This window comes from Pleurodeles waltl, chromosome 9 (assembly GCF_031143425.1).
Source record: "Pleurodeles waltl isolate 20211129_DDA chromosome 9, aPleWal1.hap1.20221129, whole genome shotgun sequence".
NCBI classification, from domain to species: Eukaryota; Metazoa; Chordata; class Amphibia; order Caudata; family Salamandridae; genus Pleurodeles; species Pleurodeles waltl.
The window spans coordinates 826,886,507-826,901,845 of record NC_090448.1 but is presented as its reverse complement, the minus strand read 5'-3'; positions in this window follow the sequence as shown (position 1 = coordinate 826,901,845).

Genomic DNA, 15,339 nt, shown 5'->3' with positions numbered 1-15,339 from the left:
GGAATGATAACTCTTCCTGTTCCTGTACACCTGTTCACTCCTGCTGGGGGGGACCAAAGCAACATGGGTCCCATCAATGGCACCAATGATGTTGGGAATATGTCCAAGGGCATAGAAATCACCTTTCACTGTAGCCAAATCCCCCACCTCAGGGAAGACGATGTAGCTCCGCATGTGTTTGAGCAGGGCAGACAACACTCTGGACAACACCTTGGAAAACATGGGCTGGGACATCCCTGATGCAATGGCCACAGTTGTTTAATATGACCCACTTGCTAAGAAATGAAGTACTGACAGAACCTGCACTAGAGGGGGGATCCCTGTGGGTTGGCGGATAGGTGACATCAGGTCTGGCTCCAGCTGGGCACACAGTTCCTGTATAGTGGCTCGGTCAAGCCTGTATGTCAGTATGACGTGTCTTTCCTCCTTTGTAGACAGGTCCACCAGTGGTCTGTACACGGGAAGATTCCTCCATCTCCTTGCATGTCCCAGTGGACGGTGCCTATGAAGGACAACAGCGAGCACAGAGTCAATCAAACCACAGGTACGTTCCCACAGCTTGCACATAACACGAATCCCTATGCATTGTATGGCTTGTATGAGTGTCGATGCAAGGCCTAGGTATGTGTGTCGCAGTACAAATTCAGCCATGTGGGCCCTTGAAATGGCGGCTGCCTGACCTGTGAAGTGGGACAATGGGATGTGAGGTCAATGCGCTGGCGTGGGACACCGTGGCGGAAGGCGGTCGAAGACCGCAGCGCAAAGCAGCATTGGTTAACATTGAACCCTATGGGTTTCAGGAGCCAATGACGATGTGCGCCGGCGGTCGCGTTACGCACCGCCGCGGTACGCACCGCCGCGGGCGTAACCGCCATTTTCTATCAGCTTAATCACTCAATACCTGATCTTCCACAGGAGAGGACCTACACTGCAAGTGCTGCTGTGACCTCGGTCTGGAAGAGACAATGGCTCATGCGACTGGGGAAAGGGCCCCTGCCTTCACTGCGGAGGAGTTGGAGAAACTTGTGGATGGGGTCCTCCCCCAGTATGCGCTACTCTACGGTCCTCCAGACCAACAGGTAAGTACACTGGGACCATGCTTTGTGGGCTATTCCTGTGTTGAGTGGGGTAGATGAAAGATGGTGGGGAGGGGAGCGATTGAGGCATGCATCAAACGACAGATGGGAGCATGTGCCACATGGCAAGGGTGGGGATGGTGGGCCACTCACATGGAGCATGCAGAAGGTGATGATTATACTTCTCTCCCTGTACATGTCACATGGGTCAGCGCTCACCAGAAAATCGACATTTGGCGTGCCATCGCCAAGGACGTCTGGACCCTGGGGGTCCACAACAGATGAGGCACCCACTGCCGGAAGAGATGGGAGGACATCCGCCGCTGGAGCAGGAAGACGGCGGAGGCTCGGCTGGGGATGGCCTCCCAGCGTGGGAGGGGTGCCAGTCGGACTTTGACCCCCCTGATGTCCCGGATCCTGGCGGTGACCTACCCCGATTTGGATGGGCATGTGAGGACATCACAGCAGACACAACGGGGTGAGTACACTCTCACTCTGGTGACTTTGCGCGCAGTGGAGGTGTCTGGGTGGGGGAGGAGGGCTGTGGGTATCCCTAGGCCAGGGCGATTTCTGTAGGCTAGGCCCCTCCGTAAGGCATGGCCCTGTGCCCCCGCCCCCCACCTCTGTAGGGTGCCAAGTACAGGTATCCAGGGCCCTGTGTCATCTATGTGTGCAGTTGTCGTCCATAGGCTTGTAGGCCATGTCCCACGGATTGCGTAGTGGACCCCAAGTGCGCGGCGTAGTGCAGGGGACTTCTGTGTCTGTCCTCTCCGCCAACGGTGTCGCCAATGCATGCACTCAACATGTCTTTATTTCTCCCCCCCCCCACTTTTTTGTGGTCTTCCTGTTCATGTGTGCATTAGCAACATCAGGCGGAGGAGAAGTGGCATCGGAGCACGAGGGAGCTGCATCCCACATGGCCCTGGAGGGCCATGCAACGGAGTCCGAATACACCAGTGGGACGGAGGGTGAGGGGAGCTCTACAGCGGGGACTCGTGTTGATGTCAGTGACAGCGACTCGTCCTCTGAAGGGAGCTCCCTTGTGGTGGCGGCAACATCCGTGCCCCCCGCAACAACAGGTACAGCCGCCACCCAGCGCACCAGCACCGCCCTCCCAGCAGACCCTCAGCGTTTGCCCCATGCCCGCTCACCCAGGAAGGTGGGCATCTCCTTCGCCCCAGGCACCTCAGGTCCTGCCCCTGTCACCCCTGCTGCCCTCAGTGAGGAGGTGATTGACCTCCTGAGGACCATCATTGTTGGGCAGTCTACCCTTTTGAATGCCATCCAGGGTGTAGAAAGGGAGGTGCACCAGAGTAATGCATACCTGGAGGGCATTCATTCTGGTCAGGCTGCCCATCAGCGATTGTTCAACGCTCTGGCCTCAGCACTGACGGCAGCCATTGTCCCTGTCTCTAGCCTCCCCCCTCCAACTTCCTCCACCCAGACCCAATCCCCTGTACCTCTGCCAATCCCAGACACACCATCAGACCAGCCTGCACACACCTCAACACCCAAGGAAAGCTCAGCCAAACATAAGCACCACACATCACACAAGCATTCACATAAGCAACATCCACATGCAGACATAATAACACCCACTGCCTCCACTGTGTCCCCCTCCTCCTCGTCTCCCTCCTCCCTCCCTGTGACGTCTCCACTCACACTTGCATGCACAACATCTTCAGCCACTACGTCCATCACCATCACACCCACCAGAACACTCCGCACACGTGCAGTCACCACCCCCACTACCATTTACACGTCCCCTGTGTCCTCTCCCAGTGTGTCTGTCACCCCCTCTTCCAAACTACACAAACGCAGGCAGCCACCCACCCAGCAGCCATCCACCTCACGACAGCCTCCAGCCCAAGCACCTGCACCCAAAGACACCAGACTTCACACTCCTACAACCACATCCTCTTCCTCCACTCCCATACCCACTACACCTACCCGTCCCTCTCTTTCGAAATTGCTTTTCCTTGCCAACCTTAACCTCTTTCCAACAACTCCCCCACCCCGTCCATCTTATAAGACTCCAATCAGCACCTCAGCCACCACAATACCGGGACCTATAAAGACTGTTTGCCATGGACTGTGGAGTCCCCCACCCTCAAGGGCAGGCAGTTCAGCTAGGAGCCAAGGCACGGCCAGCCCACCCCCGGAAAAGCATCCGAAGATTGCCAGTGCCCGGCGCGAGAGGCCAAAGACACCAGGGACCAAAATCCCTACCATGGCTCTGGCAGGAAGTGGGGTGCCACCTGGCACACCGCCAAAGGTGGGAAAGGGCCACAGGCGAATAGGGAAGGGTGGGAAAGGCAGCACGCCCGACAAGTCCGGCAGCAGGCCAGCTGCCCAGGAGGGCCCCACCAGCCCCATCCCAGGTGTGCAGGAGGACACCCACAGGCCCAGTACTGCAGCCCAGGAGGGCCCCGCAAGCCACGTCCCAGGTGTGCAGGAGGACACCCACAGGCCCGGTACTGCAGCCCAGGAGGGCCCCGCAAGCCAACAGACAGATGGGCAGGAAGGCCCCGCCAGCCACATGTCAGGTGGCGAGTGACATCCATGCCATGGCCGGATCCGCTGACCTGGACACTCATCTCAAGCACCGCTGAACTAGGCACCGCCGTCTCAAGCACCGCTGAACTGGGCCCTTCATCTCAAGCACCGCTGAACTGGGCACCGCCGTCTCAAGCACCGCTGAAGTGGGCACCGCCGTCTCAAGCACCGCTGCACTTGGCACCGCCGTCTCAAGCACCGCTGAACTGGTCCCTTCATCCCAAGCACCGCTGCACTGGGCACCGCCGTCTCATGCACCGCTGAACTGGGCACCACCGTCTCAAGCACCGCTGAACTTGGCACCGCCGTCTCAAGCACCGCTGCACTGGGCACCGCCGTCTCAAGCACCGCTGAACTGGGCACTGCCGTCTCAAGCACTGCTACACTGGGCACCGCCATCTCAAGCACCGCTGAACTGGGTACCGCCGACTCAAGCACCGCTGAACTGGGCCCTTCATCTCAAGCACCGCTGAACTGGGCACCGCCATCTCAAGCACCGATGAACTGGGCCCTTGATCTCAAGCACCGCTGCACTGGGCACCGCCGTCTCAAGCACCGCTGAACTGGGCCCTTCATCTCAAGCACAGCTGCACTGGGCACCGCCGTCTCAAGCACCGCTGAACTGGGCCCTTCATCTCAAGCACCGCTGCACTGGGCACCGCCGTCTCAAGCACTGCTGAACCGGGCACCGCCGTCTCAAGCACCGCTGCACTGGGCACCGCCGTCTCAAGCACCGCTGAACTGGGCACCGCCGTCTCAAGCACCGCTGAACTGGGCCCTTCATCTCAAGCACCACTGAACTGGGCACCGCTGTCTCAAGCACCGCTGAACTGGGCCCTTCATCTCAAGCACCGCTGCACTGGGCACCGCCGTCTCAAGCACTGCTAGCCCATTGGCCGAAGGGGCAGGTCCTCATCTGTGTCGGGCAGGGCTGCACAAAGCACTCTGGGCACCAGTCCCCCTCCAGAACCAGTGGAGACTGTCATCCACTTGTGAGACTGTGGCTTTGCACTCCCCAGGATGGTACAGTGGGCAACCCACCCACTGCAGAGACTTGAAAGACTGTGGCTTTGCACTCCCCAGGGTGGCACAGTGGCCAACCCACCCACTGTATAGACTTGAGAGGCTGTGGCTTTGCACTCCCCAGGATGGCACAGTGGGCAACCCACCCACTTGTGAGACTTGAGAGACTGTGGCTTTGCACTCCCCAGGATGGAACAGTGGGCAAACCACCCACTGTAGAGACTTGAGAGACTGTGGCTTTGCACTCCCCAGGATGGTACAGTGGGCAACCCACCCACTGCAGAGACTTGAAAGACTGTGGCTTTGCACTCCCCAGGATGGAACAGTGGGCATGGAGGCCCCTTGTGGATCTGGCGTCGTGGACTCATCTGGCTGAGGTGCCCCCCTTTCCCTTCCCCCTGAGGTGCCTGTAGTTTTGCTATCTGATGCCCCTGCAGTGTTCTCTCCGTTGGTGTCAGGTATCCTGTGTGGGCTTTGCCCATGTGATTTGGGCCCAGTGGTCCACGGACAATGCCTGCCAAAATTATCGGACTTTTAATATTTATGTATATAATAGTTTTAGATGTGTGATATATTTATAAGCCAGTGATACAATATATTCGACAGTTGATGATCATTTCCTTTTGTCTTTGCATTCTTCCGGGGGGTTTGGGGGTGTAACTGTGATGTATTGCTATGCATTGATGTGTGTGTTGTAGTGGGTGAGGGTTGGGGTGGGTGTGTTGCGTATGTGTGTCCCCGTAATTTTTCCCTCCCCCCTCCCCTGTGTCGTAGGTGCAGTACTCACCGTTGTCTTCTGAGCCGGTGTTCGTGCTCCTGGTAGAGGAGCAGGAAGACAATAGCTGGGAGGATGTGGAGTTCAGGTTCCATGCTGTCCAGATTCCTCGTGGGGTGTATGGAGGTGAGCGTTTTCCGTTCGAAATGGCTGTTTCCACCGTGTTTTTATCGGCGGGCTACCGCCCCGGAAAAGGTGGCGGATTGGTGGGTTGTAATAGGGTGGGCGGTACTTTGTCTCCCGCCTGTCTGTTGGCAGTGACCGCCGCGCTGTTTGTTTGATCCGCCGTGGCGGTCGGAGTGTTGAAGTGGCGGTCTCTGTTGGCGGTTTCCGCCAGGGACGGAATTCCATTTTTTTAACCACCAGCCTGTTGGCGGTTTGGCCGTCGCTTTAACACCGACCGCCAGGGTTGGAATGCCCCCCATAGTAATGTTGTTTATATGTCCTGACAGTGAAATACTGCCTACTTCGTTTTTCACTTTTGCAAGGCCTGTCTCTCTCATAGGATAATGTGGGGGCTACCTTAAAATATGATTAAAGTGTACATTCCCCTAGAGAGTAGATGGACATGTGGAGTTTGGGGTCCCTGAACTCACAATTTAAAAATACATATTTTAGTAAAGTTGATTTTAAGATTGTGCGTTTGAAAATGCCACTTTTAGAAAGTGAGCATTTTCTTGCTTAAACCATTCTGTGACTCTGCCTTGTTTGTGGATTCCCTGTCTGGGTCAGTTTGACAGTTGGGTTGTTTTTCACCTCGCACTAAACAGTGACACAAAGGGAGCTGGGGTGTAACCTGCATTTTCTGATTAGCCATCTCTGCTAGGAGGGAGGGGTGGAGTGGTCACTCTCATCTGAAAGGACTGTGCCTGCCTCTGACAATGCAGACTCCAACCCCCTGGTGTGTGTCTGAGGCCTTGCCTGGGCAAGGCAGGATTTCACAAGTAGGTGTGAGTCCCCTTTGAAGAAAGGTGACTTCAAAGACTAAAATGGGTATACGAGGGGCACCCAAATCTACAGACTTTAGAAACACTTCTGGAACCAAGAGGAACCTCTGCCTGGAGAAGAGCTGATAGCTGAGGAAGAAGTGCTGCCCTGCCTGTGACTGTGCTTTGTGGAGCTTTCCTGCAGTGCTGCTTCTGCCAGAGTAAGAGGGCAAAGACTGGACTTTGTGTGCCTTCCATCATGTGAAGAAATCTCCAAGGGCTTGAGTTAGAGCTTGCCTCCTGTTGTTTGAAGTCTCAGGGACAGCAAAGACTTCTCTCTGCCAGCACCTGGAGTCTCCGGAGAGACTCCTGCTCTGACAAGTGGTGCCCTATCCAGTCCCTGGGCCCTTGAAAGGAAAGCTGGTGGAAATCCAAGGAAATCGACTTCGGACGACTCCGGACCGACGCCGCTGCTGAATCCGGTAACGCCGCCTGCACCCGACGCCGTGACCTTCGCTGGAACGCGAAGCTCTTCGCAGGCCCGATGCCGCTGCAGCCCCTCTGAAGTCCGCGACTCCGTGGAAGTCGCCACACCACGTTGTGACCGACGCCGCTCGAAGTGCACGAATTAAACGTTTCGCACAGACGCCGCGATCCCCGACTTCGCGCATCGGCTTGTTTTCACTCTTCACCAAAGGTACTGTACTTGGGGGTCTACACGACCGCATGTCCGGCGCCGCTGGTGTCGGCTTGTTGGGAACGACTCCGTCACGACGCCGTGTTAACATCTCATCGAAGCATTTTTGTTTCTAAGCGCTATTTTTTAGTTTAATCTCTAAAAATTCATAACTTGACTTGTGTATGTCAGATTTTTGTCGTGTTGGTCTTGTTTTGTTTAGATAAATATTTCCTATCTTTCTAAACTTGTGTTGTGTCATTTTGTAGTGTTTTTCATTAAGTTACAGTGTGTGTTGGTACAAATACTTTACACCTAGCACTCTGAAGTTAAGCCTACTGCTCTGCCAAGCTACCAAGGGGGTAAGCAGAGGTTAGCTGAGGGTGATTCTCTTTTACCCTGACTAGAGTGAGGGTCCTTGCTTGAACAGGGGGTAACCTGACTGTCAACCAAAGACCCCATTTCTAACAGTGCGTCTTACTCCCCATGTGGTTGCGATGCATTGTCCTCTAGTCACTGCCTTATGTGCATCCCATTCTACAGCTCTTGAGTTTGTGGATAAATCATTTGTTTCTCAGTACTGTCTCAGTGTTGTGCTCAGTTCTTCTGTGAATGCTTGATCTTGAAGTGCTTCCACCTGTAATCTCCACGTGGGGATCCCTTGGTGTTTCCTGCCCCAATTCAGTGTTATTCTCAGCGGTGAGTGATCCGATAGTGTCTTAGCTAAGTATTCTGTCCTATTGACCAATGCGCCTATATCCTGGGTTCCACATATTATGTCAACTCTGGTGTGTGTTTTGTGTGGTATTGAATAGAATGAATATTCCCTATGTTGTGGGTGCCTCATGCGCCATACGTCATGGAGTCTCATGTCACCTGCCCATGTCTGAAGTGGGCATTTGGCATTTCTAGTGTGGTATTAAAGTCACCACCCCAAATGGCCGGGACCACTGGGTTTGTCAGTAATGCCGGCGTAAGCATACCCAAAAACCCCATTATCCCGCTGTTAGGGGCATATATGCCAATTAACGATAGCTGTCTGCCATCCAGCTGGCCTTCCACCACCACAAATCTACCCCCTTGGTCTATTCTGTGCGAAGTTTAGACATATGGGACACCTCCTGCTATCCATATCAATACTCCTCTTGCAAAAGCTGAGTATGATGTGCCTATGACCTGTCCCCCCCACTTCACGCGCATCTCCTGTAGATCTGGCTGCAGTAGATGTGTCTCTTGTAAGATGGCAATATGTGTGCCCTGGCGCCTGAGGCGTGCATATAATCGGGATCTTTTACTCAGTGCCCCCAGGCCCCTCACATTCCATGTTACTATATCATATTGATGTGTGTTGTAGTTCGCGTTTTGAGCCATGTAACATTGTGAGGTGTGTCTACTTGTGACGCTCTCTTATTTGCAAATCCCTTCCAGGCTCCTCCCGGCCCTGCAGAGTATTTTGTTAAGACTAACAGTCCCAGCAGTGTTTCCTGTGTTTTGAATAGACCTGTAGTGTACATTTTAACAGTATCCCCCATCCCCCCACCCCAACTGGTTCCCTAACCCATCTATAAACGTGTGCTAAACTACTCATCCCATGAGTGTGTGAGAAGACCTGTATCCGTGTGGATATCTGTGGTGGAGCTATAATGTCAACCAGATGTGGCTCTTTTACGGGGCTCACATCTTTCCACAGACTTAGGGCCTCATTCTGACTTTGGCGGGCGACGGAGGCCGCCCGCCAAAGTACCGCCGTCAGAATACCGCTGCGCGGTCAAAAGACCGCCGCGGTAATTCTGAGTTTCCCGCTGGGCTGGCGGGCGACCGCCAGAAGGCCACCCGCCAGCCCAGCGGGAAAAACCCTTCCATGAGGATGCCGGCTCCGAATGGAGCCGGCGGAGTGGAAGGGGTGCGACGGGTGCAGTTGCACCCGTCGCGATTTTCAGTGTCTGCATGGTAGACACTGAAAATCTTTGTGGGGCCCTGTTACGGGGGCCCCTGCAGTGCCCAAGCCATTGGCATGGGAACTGCAGGGGCCCCCAGGGGCCCCACGACACCCCATACCGCCATTCTGTGCCTGGCGGCCAAAACCGCCAGGAACAGGATGGCGGTCTGGGGGTCGGAATCCCCATGGCGGCGCAGCAAGCTGAGCCGCCATGGAGGATTCCCCAGGGCAGCGGGAAACCGGCGGTACACCGCCGGTTTTCAGTTTCTGACCGCGGCTGTACCGCCGCGGTCAGAATGCCCATGGGAGCACCGCCAGCCTGTTGGCAGTGCTCCCGCGGTCGTTGGCCCTGGCGGATTTTACCGCCAGGGTCAGAATGACCCCCTTAGTCTGCCGATGCAGTTGGGTGCTCCCGGGGTGCCTGCCCCCCCCTTCCGTTCCACGGCATTAAACCGTGCACTCAACGAAAAGATGGAGGTTTATACAAAAGTTACTCGTTGTTAGGGATTATATCCTCCAACATGCCATCCCGCTCACGGATATCCTGTGCCTTCCTTCAGGGTCAACGGTCAGTTCAATAGGGGAGGCGGCACGGCTGCATACAGTCAAAGTGCATCCGCAGATCTGGGGGTAAGTTTCGGACCTTTCAGCACATCTATTATTGTAGAGTCTGAGCTAGCCGTGTCAGAGTCCAAACTGTCCTCAGGGGTCGCCCGGAGTGCCTCAAAAGAGTTCTGTGTAAGCAGAGGAGTTTCTTTCAGTACTCTGGCCATTCCCTCCGCTGCTTGTTTTTCAGTGGGTTGCCCCTTAGATCATTTCCTGGAGCGCTTCCGTGAGGTAGAGATTAGCCATTCTTCGCCCTCATCCGTGCCCTCCTGGGAGCTTGCAAGCCCCTTGGCGTGTAGCCATGTCCAGGCATCCTCAGGAGAAGTGAACACATTTGTGCGTTCATCTGTTGCCCCTCTTAGTTTAGCAGGGAACAGTAAGGCATATTTAATATTGTGCTCGCGTAGCTGCTGTTTAATTTTAGCATAGGAGTTACGTTGTCACTGTACTTCTTGTGTGAAGTCTGGATAGGCGTTAACAACTGAGTCCTCGTAACTGAATGGGCCTTTTTTGCGGAACTGCTGCAGTATTGCATCACGGTCTCTATTATTTAGGAATATGGCTATCAGTGGTCTAGGTGGTTGGCCCGGGGCCGGCAGTCTACCCAGGACTCTATGCACCCTTTCCACGGAGAAGAACTTCGATGGAACACCGTTTAGCACTTCTTTAATTAACCATTGTTCTAGAAATATTTCCATGCTTTGTTCCTGCAATTTTTTGGGAAACCCTAGGAAATGTACGTTATTGCTGCGCGATCTGCCTTCTGCCTCCTCTGCCCGCCTCCAAAGTATCTTCATCTCTGCATCCAGGCGTTTAATTTATTTTTGATTATCCGTAGCCATAGGCGTCAGATCAGTCAACACCTCTTCTGCTGATTTCACTCTCTCCGTCAATTTGCGGTGGTCCACTCTAAGTAGATTCAGGTCTTGTGATACTGTGTCTATTCTGTTTTCCAAGGAGGATTTAGTGTCCATAATTGCCTGTAGCACTTTTTCAAATTGTGTGGAGTGGGCTTGAAGCGTGCTTTCTAGTGATTGTAAGGTTGGGATTAACTGTTGATCGCTAGGAGCTGGTCCATGTGTATTTCGGTCTTGATTTTTTGCTGATTTGGATCTCCCACCCATTTTGCTTAACTGTTAGGTACCTTTTGAGTTGCAGCAGAACGTATCCAAGTATTGCCCACTCTGCGGATTTCGCTTATTGGTGTGCCCTTAGTTCAATGCTTATTTCTCTGCACCTTGGTGCTGCCGGGGGCGCTAGGATTTCCCCTAAACAGGCCGGGCCGAGGTGGCGTGCGTCACGAGCTTTGGCTGATAGACACTCACTCCAGCTTATTATTGATCTGGGGTGGAGGCCTGCCACCAGCCAGCCGTCCCCAGCTATGTAGAGCCATAAGAGCACTGGGGCGCCCCTTGTTGTGCAGTCCCTGTGTGGCTCCTATGCGTCAATATAACCCCTGCGAGGACAGCGGGGGGCAGGGGGCAGCAACGCCCTGGGATGAGCGGCGAAAAAAGGAGAAGGGGGGCAGAGGTCTGTCCACACCCCCCCACTCATCTCCCTCCCAAATGTTTGACCGATTTTTCAGCACCGCCGGGTAGGGGAGAGATCCGCTAGTGGTGACAAACAAAAGGCAGCGACCCTGGCTCTTAAATATCACCGCTGTGCCCGGGCCAGGCCAGATCCTTTTTTTTTGCCTGTCTTAATTGGCAGGCCTTCTCATCTGGTAAACGTGCGGTTCCCAGTTCTCTGCTCGAGAGCCGTCACGCTCCAAGCACAGGGAGCAAGATTCTGCTGGTGGCGTGTGTTATCCGATGTTTTGAAGGTACCTCTGCGCAAGTGGGAGGAGGGGGGGAGGAAGTCCTAGCTGTTTACCGTCTCCCCCAGCTGAGAGCCCCCCCCTGCGTCCGCTCACTCACCGTTCCGCAGTGTCCTGTGGCTGGGGCCACGGAGCGTGCCCTGCACCGCCCCAAGCAGGAAGCTGCGATCCCGGCTCCTAAGTGTCAGCGCTGCGCCCGGGTAATCAATCTCCGGGGCAGCGTGGCGAACAGGCGCCCTCATCCTGGCCAGGTTGAATTCCTCCTGCCTGCCTTGAATGGCAGGCCACCTCCTCCGATGTGGCGCACGGCTCCAAGTACCCCACTCGGGGGCCGCCGCTGGTCCAGCACCAAGATGACGCGCCCATCCGTGGGAGCGCCGGGATCCCCGCCGGCTCCTCCACGCGGTGCAGGTAAGGAGGGGGAAGGGAGAGAACCCCAGCCGGGTCCCGGCCTGGGGGTCCCGTTACTGTCTCCCCCAGCCGTGACCCCCTTTCTGCAGGCACACACTCAGCGCGCCCCAGCGACCCGCGGTTGGGGACACAGAGTGCGCCCTGTGCCGTCCTAGGTGCCGCGGTCCTCCTCCCTCTTCCGCCCACCACACGGTCGTCGCTCGAACTCCGCAGCAGCGCCTCCAATCTCGACGCCGATCCGGGAGCACCCTACAGGATGTATCCGGCGAGCCCGAGTCGGAGCTCACGGATTAGGCGTCCTCCCCGGCCGCCATTTTGGCTCCTCACCGCGACCCCTTTCTAATATCAAATTGCAAAGCCAAATTGCGATGAATCCCAATTTTGCATTGGCACATGACAAAAAGATTTTTAGCATCACAAGCGGCCTGATTCTGTGAACTGGAATGTTAGTGACCACTAAAAAGCTTCGTACATCTGAACCTTAGTTCCTCCATTAAGTCATCCAGTTTCAAATGAGTGGGTGATTTGGTGGGGAGTTGAAGTCTTTGGGCCTGATTTATACTTTTTTAGCACCGCATTTGCATCATGTTTTGATGCAAAAGCGGCGCAAACTTACAAAATATAATTGAATCTTGTATGTTTGCATTGCTTTTGCATCAAAAAATGGCGCAACTACAGCGCTAAAAAAGTGTAAATCAGGCCCTGTGTTTGGCTGTTTGACTGAGGTGGTATTTGTAGATTATTTTAGTATGGGGCCAGTAGACTGCAGGTAGGGAGAGTACTCCCTTAAAACTTATGAAGCGTTGTCTATAGTGACTGAAGATGCCAGGAAATAATTTGCTGACTGAGTGCGCTGTACATGGAAGGAAGATGCAGACTTAGAAAAGAGGGATGACATACTGCCATTTTTCACTTTCGCAAGGTCACCTCATATTAGATCCAAAACAGGAACCAGAATCAATGAGGCTGTCACTGAGTATTGTCTCATGTTGAATAGAAGTATTGGGCCTCAAGCAGCGAATAACTCATAAGATTATAGAAGTGGAAGGAAAGCCAGCATTGCAATCTTTTAAATAGCCATATTACCCTCCAAACATAAATAAAACCAAAGTGCCACCATTTGCATTCTTCTAATAGTTGGAGGGCATTGTGAGTAAACAAGAATAGCTTGTCGCGTGAAAAGAAATAGTTACCTCAGGGTCGTTATTTGAGGCTAAAATGGCGGCATCCAGTATGCACTTTGCAGCGGGGTGCTGACACAGAGTCACAACTCTGCCAAAACAGGAAATGCGTGCAAATTTGTGTTATGACTACTTTCTAATGTTCTGGGATAAAGGAGAGGGCTTTAAAATCAGTTCTGGAGCTCTTATTTCTTTATTGAGGCACCAAAGCTGCACCGACATCTAGTGAGCAGCAGCCATCTTGTGTGCCATTCTGCCACACTTCACCAACGAAACACTGTGGGGCAGATTTAAAAGCCCCTTGTGCCACTTTAGCTCCGCCTTAGTGTACTTTTTCTGTTAAAGCAGCGCTAAGGCTGCCTTTTCCCTGCACCATATTTACAAAATGGTGCAATGCATGCATTGTGCCACTTTGTAACCCTCGTGCTCCATTATGCCTACGCCAGGCATAATGTTTGCAAGGGGGGCTTACCCACTTTAGGAGGCCTGAAAAAATGGCGCAGTGAAATTTAAAAGATTTCACTGCTGCATTTTTTTGTCAGTTTGCTTTGCTACACCTGCGCCAACATTCTTGTCGCTAGTGTAGCAAAGAATCACAACAGCATAAAAACTGTTGACACTATTCTTCTAACTACCACAATGGTGCACCGTATCTTAAATAATGCACACACATGGTGGTGCTAGGGGGTGCAGAGTGGCACAAGAAAAATGGCACGGCATTGGATGCAGCTCCACTTTTCTTAAATTTGGCCCTATTTTGTTTAAGACTTTTTACTACTGTACACTAGTCAATTGAACAAGAAACATCTTATATTTGAATGCTTCAAGTTAAGTTAAACTTAATGAAAAACAATTAAATTATTGGGGGTAAATTGGTCAATTATTTTCTCAGGTTTGCATAGTGAATCAAACTGGCATAAAGAGTTGATTTCAGTATTTATTTTCCAGTCCAAAATATATTTTGCCCTTAAAAGTAGCCCCAAAATTAAACAAAGTAGCGCACAGGGCTACCTTGCCTCACTTTGCATCAAGGGGACGTAGCATAGGTGGAACATAGGTTCTCTCATGCAACCACTGATGGGTTTTTACACATATCCCAACTACTAACATTGGTAGACAGGGATTTACACCAAATGTTTATGCCTCCTTGAGGCAGGTGTGACGTTAGAGAAGCATTATCTTTTCTCGTAGCTTCTCTGGCTTTACATGTGTACTGTACTGTGAAGCACATATACAAAGTTCAAAAAATGTTGAACTATGTCTAAGCATAGTATTTGTACGAGAAGTGTTCTCATCCCGTACAAAACCTATGGCTGACATCACATACACATTCTTGCTCTATGGTGCCAAGGTGTGTGTGTTGGCACAAGGCAGCTTAAAGTGCACCAGCCCAGGGAGAGAGCAGGACATTGCCATATCCTAATAGATATGGTGCTGAACAGCTCCTTTATTTCACTCAATAGTGTACCAACTGTGGTTTCCTTGCTAAGGTGCATGAATTCTGTGTAAGTTTGTACCATCATTTTTTTCACCCTGATGGCAATGTTTAACGTTTTACTGAATCTTACTTATTTAAGTAGCCAGTTAGAAGGGGTACAGAGACATGGAATTAAATGTGCTGTGAATAACACATAATACTAGTACTCACTTAATGGTGTTAATTTTACTCACCATGAAAGGCAACAGGATTTACAGGGATGCGAAAAAGGGACTTTCAGATCATTGTTCAATAACCTCACTGAGTCAGCCTTCTGAGTTAATAATATACTTAATTTTGGGGTCCTATTAGGAATGCCCTTCATATCAACAGAGTGAGCAACTTGTTGTTTGTGCACCACAATGGCCCACCCCTAAGTTCAAACCAGAACATTATGTGGGATCTTCGCTACCACAGGGATGGCGTGATGCTAATAACTATATAGCTTGCAAAACATGGGAACACAAAGAAAATGACCATCAGAATAGTAATGCTTGAGCTATCCTGTAAAATGTCCCAGTCATTTATTCTAGCAACATGCCTGCTTTAGTTTCAGCCAGATTTTAATATGACTGTTGATGAAGCAGGAAAAGAAACACTAACAAACATTTATACATCATGTAACAAAATCCTATAAGACAATGTGATTTTAGCAAAGAAAATAATGTATGTAGAAAAATGTGCCCATGAAGTAGTTCGCCATTAGTATAAACAAGCTTAATTAATCATGAAACCGGACAAATGTATTAATCCATCATAATTGAAGCTATATTCTATGATTTTCTCGTTAAACTGTTATATGCTTAGCTTAAATTTAGCAGAGGCTTTGGCCTAGTCGCCTGGTCTCAATTTTAACTGCGTAGTTTTCACTTGTGTT